Source organism: Zootoca vivipara, chromosome 11, assembly GCF_963506605.1.
Source record: "Zootoca vivipara chromosome 11, rZooViv1.1, whole genome shotgun sequence".
Classification (NCBI taxonomy): Eukaryota; Metazoa; Chordata; class Lepidosauria; order Squamata; family Lacertidae; genus Zootoca; species Zootoca vivipara.
The window spans coordinates 63,833,787-63,840,546 of NC_083286.1; positions in this window are offsets into that span (position 1 = coordinate 63,833,787).

Genomic DNA, 6,760 nt, shown 5'->3' on the forward strand with positions numbered 1-6,760 from the left:
AAGGGGTCAAGATAGCGCGCCCCCCCCGTGCGCGTGCAGCATTAGGGGCGGCCCCGGTGACCCTGAGGAGCAGCGCGAGAAGCATGACACAATGTGAGGAGTCGTGTGTATGTTGGACTCGTGTTTGGTGCCTTGACTGTGCCTAAGATGCGCTCGGATCTCCCCATACTGATGATGGAGGAGACGATGCTCTGAGCCATTGGGTAGCGCTGAGCCCGGCCTGTGGTGGCGCCCCGTGTTTGACAACCCTCCCCGTGTCCCCACCCTGCTCCGCCTAGCCCCTCTGGTGCTGGGGGGAGGGGGAGGGCTATATATTCTGAACAGACAGAAGGAAATAACTTCTTCAAATGACCCGGTTTCAGTCCTGGCGAACCCTCCGGGTTCTCTGCAAGCATCGCAACAAATCCGCTCGCCTTCAGCCCAAACGAATGCAATTAGAGTTCTAAAGGGGGGGGGGCGTCCCAAGCCAGCATCCTCCCGTCAACATGCACGTCCTCCCCCTATTTCTGTTTAGGGACCTTAGCTCACATCGCTGCTCTGCAAAAGGTGGAGAGGCATCTACCGTACTGGTCCACCTCTGGGTGATTGGAAAAGGATTTCCAACTCCCAATTGTTCAATCAAGTTTAGATTGTTTAATCAAGTGTTATACGTGGGGCTGCCTCTGAAGGTGGTTCGGAATCTTCAAGGAATGCAGAATTAGGCCGCCAGGTTGCTCACCTCAGCAAGACGCTTTGAGCATCTTACACCGATCCAACCGCCTACAATGCAGGAATCTCAGCAGGTCTTCAGGCACCAGGGGGAAACGTTTCTCTTCAACCGGGCGGATTAACATTCTGTGGGTTTTAAAATGTGTTTGTGGGAGGGTTTCTTTCTGTTTCTGTTTCTATTATGTACAGTATTTTGTATTCTCATTTTGTATGTTTCTGTTGTAAACTGTCCTGGGATCTTCGGGTGAAGGGCAGTATACAAATTTAATAAATAATAGTAACAGTAATAGTAATAATCTTATTCATTGGACACCAAAATGACTCATCCCTCCTGAATTAGGCTGCTGAGATTCCCTTCTTTTTGTCTGGAAATACAGTATTTGGTGACTGCTCCCTGCAGACCACGGGCCGAGGGACGAGGCCAGATGCTCGTCGCGCTTCGGAGAGGTGGGCATAGTGGTTGCAAGCAACCTTGGCGGCAGAAGAAGGGGACGCTCCCCCTCTCCTCCTTTTCGGGTTCCTCTGCGTTGTCGATGTCCTGGATGGAGGGGAGTATGTGGGGAGCCCCCTCCCGCCATCACCGGAGTGTCGAAGGAGCAAGGAGGCAAGCGGGAGGTGCTCCCAACCCCCCATCCCTTCGCCTGCTTAGGGATGCTGTTGCCGAAGCTCGGGAAACGAGCGGCGGGAGGGAGACGCGTGCTCCTTGCTGGACCCCTTCCAGGCGGCAATGGCCTCGAACTGACCCGGCCCCGACGTGTATTTGGGTCCCAAGGTGGTGTGGGTAGGGCTGGGATGGTGGGGAGCCCCCTGTCCTGGCCGAGGCTGCGAGGAGGGGTCGCTGAGCAAGCGCTTCCCTGGACAGCCCTCCCGCATCTGGCCGCGTCTTCCTTCTCCCATACCGGTAGTTCTCCACTGGCCACAGAGGGAAGAGATATTTGGTCCAGCCCAAAGACTTGGCGGGGGAGGACACCACAATGGCCAGCAGAGCTGTGGGCATCCGTCTGTGTCGGGAGGCAAGAGAGGAGTGCACCACAGCCTGCTGTGGCTGCAGAGACCAATAAGGGAGAGACATGTTTTGCTGCATCTGGGGCAGAGGAAGGCGCCTGGTTGTGTTGCTGCAGATGCACCAGGGCGTTTCTCCTCTCTTTGCTCCTCCCAGCGGTCATTCCTCCTCTGGTCACTGCTGTAGATGCCTGTCTCCAGGTACTGCGGTCGTCTGCCGGGGATTCCCACACGGCAGGGTTTGTGTTGCCAGCCTTCATGTCATGTTTTCAGACTTCTTGTAATGCAGAGTTGTTCTGCCAAGGGGCCTGGTTCCCCATAGGGAAGAAGTTGTTGGTCATGGTGGGGCCCAGGGAGACAAAGCAGTGTGTGTGTGTGTGTGGGGGGGACATCTGGGGTTCCAGCAGCGCCTTCTGCTGCTGCTGTCTAGGTCGAGAGTGACGCCTGCTGGCCAGTGATGGGAATGCGGCTTCCTTGCCATCGGCACATACTTTTCTTTCCTTTTCTTTAGTTTTTATTAAAGTTTTTCGTGTTACTCTTATACCCAAACGAGACATGAAGGCTGCATGGGAATCCCTTTCAGACAACTGAGGAGGAATGACCACTGGAAGGAGCACAGAGAGTATAAACGCTCTGGTGCCTTTGCAACCAGACGCCTTCACTTGCCCCAGATGCAACAAAACATGTCTCTCCTGTATTGGTCTCTAGAGCCACAACAGGCGCTGTAAACGTCACCCCTAGAGGCCACTCCTCCACTGCCTCCTGAGACAGACAGGTGCCAGCAACAACCAGATGGCAGGCTATGGCCATTATCTTGCAAAGGAACTTGTCTGACTAGCTCAACAACAGAACCCTGCATTAGTTTTTTAACCTTTGCTGGATCCAGGACTGAACCACCATAATTAGGAGGCTCTCAGGACACCATGCAGACTGGCCCTGCCAAACTCACAACACCACTCATGTCCCAAACTGTGAGCTTCACTGAAGCCCAGCAGAGGCAGCCTAGCATAGAGCCTTCTGGGTGCTCCAGCCAATGTCTACAAGGGAGGGAAATGCTGGAAGGGAAGCAGGATGGAGTCAAGAGAGTGGACTGCTGGTCAACAGCCACAGAGGTGCTCCTTGCAGGCACGTTTTGTGTGCATGTGTGCATGTGTGCGGGTGAGAGAAGAGACTGTACTGTAGTAAGTCTTGCAGGTGAGGAGCAATTGGCAACCCCGGAAGTGAGATGGAGGCCATCTGTGCTGATTCCGTCCTTCTCTGCTGCTACACCTCTCTTGGGGTTGCCGGCTGCTCCTTGCCTGCAAGACTTACTAACAATGAAACTGCATATTTAGCGGAATCACAGAATCATAGAATTTTAGAATTGGAAGGGATCCCAAGGGTCATCAACTAGATCCCCTGCAATGCAGGAATAGTTTAAAACCAAATTGTATTTTTTCTTAGCTGAGCCTAAATTTTAGCAATTGTAGATTGCTAGTTAAAGGTTCAGATTTCTAATAAAGGCATTCACTGAGCTATGCAATGGTTTTCAGTTGCCCTAAGTCCTGAAAGCTTTTGACACCTCTCTCTTAGCGCTTGCTGACACTCTAAAAGAACACTAATAGGCTAATGTGACGGCAGAAAGCGAGGAGGAATTAAAGAACCTTTTAATGAGGGTGAAAGAGGAGAGCGCAAAATATGGTCTGAAGCTCAACATCAAAAAAACCAAGATCATGGCCACTGGTCCCATCACCTCCTGGCAAATAGAAGGGGAAGAAATGGAGGCAGTGAGAGATTTTACTTTCTTGGGCTCCTTGATCACTGCAGATGGTGACAGCAGTCACGAAATTAAAAGACGCCTGCTTCTTGGGAGAAAAGCAATGACAAACCTAGACAGCATCTTAAAAAGCAGAGACATCACCTTGCCGACAAAGGTCCGTATAGTTAAAGCTATGGTTTTCCCAGTAGTGATGTATGGAAGTGAGAGCTGGACCATCAAGAAGGCTGATCGCCGAAGAATTGATGCTTTTGAATTATGGTGCTGGAAGAGACTCTTGAGAGTCCCATGGACTGCAAGAAGATCAAACCTATCAATTCTTAAGGAAATCAGCCCTGAGTGCTCCCTGGAAGGACAGATCGTGAAGCTGAGGCTCCAATACTTTGGCCACCTCATGAGAAGAGAAGAATCCTTGGAAAAGACCCTGATGTTGGGAAAGATGGAGGGGACTAGGAGAAGGGGACGACAGAGGACGAGATGGTTGGACAGTGTTCTCGAAGCTACGAACATGAGTTTGACCAAACTGCGGGAGGCAGTGCAAGACAGGAGTGCCTGGCGTTCTATGGTTCATGGGGTCATGAAGAGTCGGACACGACTAAACGACTAAACAACAACAGGCTAATGTGACAGGATTTCCCCTTGCAAAAGCCATGCTGGTTCTGCTTCAAGCAAGGCTTGTTCTTCTTCATACTTGGTAATTCTACCTTTAATAATGTTGTTGTTGTTGTTGTTGTTTAGTCATTTAGTCGTGTCCGACTCTTCGTGACCCCATGGACCATAGCATGCCAGGCACTCCTGTCTTGCACTGCCTCCCGCAGTTTGGTCGAGAACACTGTCCAACCATTTCGTCCTCTGTCGTCCCCTTCTCCTTGTGCCCTCAATCTTTCCCAACATCAGGGTCTTTTCCAGGGAGTCTTCTCTTCTCATGAGGTGGCCAAAGTATTGGAGCCTCAGCTTCAGGATCTGTCCTTCCAGTGAGCACTCAGGGCTGATTTCCTTCAGAATGGATAGGTTTGATCTTCTTGCAGTCCATGGGACTCTCAAGAGTCTCCTCCAGCACCATAATTCAAAAGCATCAATTCTTTGGTGATCAGCCTTCTCTATGGTCCAGCTCTCACTTCCATACATCACTACTGGGAAAACCATAGCTTGTAACCTATACGGACCTTTTTCAGCAAGGTGATGTCTCTGCTTTTTAAGATGCTGTCTAGGTTTGTCATTGCTTTTCTCCCAAGAAGCAGGCGTCTTTTAATTTCGTGATTGCTGTCACCATCTGCAGTGATCAAGGAGCCCAAGAAAGTAAAATCTCTCACTGCCTCCATTTCTTCCCCTTCTATTTGCCAGGAGGTGATGGGACCAGTGGCCATATCTTGGTTTTTTTGATGTTGAGCTTCAGACCATATTTTGCGCACTCCTCTTTCAACCTTTAATAATACTTCTCATCAGTTTTCCTGGAATTCTTGCCCCCCCCTTCAAAAAGGGAAAAGAAAGAAAACCCAGGGAACTATGGACCAGGCAGCTTGACATCAATACCAGGAAAGGTCCTAGAATAAAGAATCAAACTGTTGATCTGTGAGCATTTAGAAAAGGATGCTGTGATTACTAAGACCCAGCTGGGTCTCTCAAAAACAAGTCATGCCATCTTCAACTCTCTATAGGGCTGTCACATGGAAGAGGGAGCAAGTTTGTCTTCTCCTGCTCCAGAAGGTAGGACTTGAACCAACAAATTCAAGTTACAAGAAAAGAGATTCTGACTCAACATCAGTAAGAGCTGTTTGACAGAGGAACAGACTCCCTTGGGAGGTGGTGGGTCCTTGGAGGTTTTAAAGAAGAGGTCAGGTGCACACCTATCAGGAGTCCTTTAATTGAGATTTCAGCACTACAGGGGGCTGGACTAGATGACCCTTGAGGTCCCCTCCAACTCTACAATTCTATGAAATATCTATGAAAATAATCCTGGAAATGGGTTCTGTTCAAATTTCCCCCCCTAGGCGGATTGTTCCAGCTTTGCAGCTCTGCTCGGAGCAATCCTCATGCACGAAGCTTTGTTTTTGTGAGGAGAGGGCAATCTTTTACACACGCACCCCTTTGGAAAGAGAAAATGCTCCCGGCTGAGGCATCTTGCTTGCTCCCTTTGTCTGTTGCATAGCTGCAAAGTTTTCCCTTTTCTCGCGAGGAAGCCTATTCAGCATGAGGGAAAATCCCTTTAAAAAAGGGATAACTTGGCAGCTATGGTCTGTTGTGAAGGGCAACACATGCCAAACAGTCAGATAACTGACCTGCTCAAGAGACGTCCCATCAGCCAGGAATTCCCTCTGTGGCCAAAGTCAACTGCATCTTGATAACTTATGAATAGATGTTCTTGTCTGAAGGAAATTCCAACATCCTTATGTAAACGTCTGTCTTGAGGCCAAGAAAACCATCTTGGTCTGCTTGCAGGTGACTTAAGACATTGGACAGCCTTATGGGAGGGGGGGGGGGAGAGAAGAGCTCCACCTACCATAGCATTGGAGTCAACAGTACAGATGGAGGCAACATGAGGCACATTCACAAGAGACAACAGGCGCATTGCAGGGCTGGAGGCTTGCAGGGGGGGCCCTGGGACCTTCCAAGTGAATCACCAACGTCCGGAACAGCCGTACGGGTGCTAGCATGCTGTGCGGACTCTTGAACACGAACATTATTATTTTATATTTATTTATATCCCGCCTTTTTGATTTGATTTATTCTATTTCTATGCCTCAAATGTATCCCAAAGCAGCTTACAAACACTAAATAACAATAATGAGAGAGCATAATAAAGCATCACAAATACAGCATGAATCATATAGAACAATAAGTAATCAGTGAAACAATCGCAATCTATTAAACGCTGTTAACAAAGGAATAACTAAAATATAAACTAAACATCACAATTAAAGCAGAAGACACATTATATGATTAACAAATCAATACAGTATTTATAATCTATCTACTCTGGCGATCCCTCGTAGCCGAGCAAGATTGTCTTCCATAAACACGGTTTGAACAATGCGTCCGTAAGGGACTGTGGAGGCCCATTCTGGATCCACACGTCCTTCCACAGTGGGGACATTGGTTTCCGGGTGGGAGTTGATCATAGTGTGGATTTCCCAAGCGTGCCTTCCTCTTAGCAGTTTCTCCCTTGCGTCCTGAGATCGAGTGTCTTCAAAGCCCAGGACACGCTTTTGTTGACCACCAGCATTATGCTTTCCATTTTTAAGTTTGGAATAGAGTAGTTGTTTTGGAAGATGATATTCAGGCATCCGAACAATA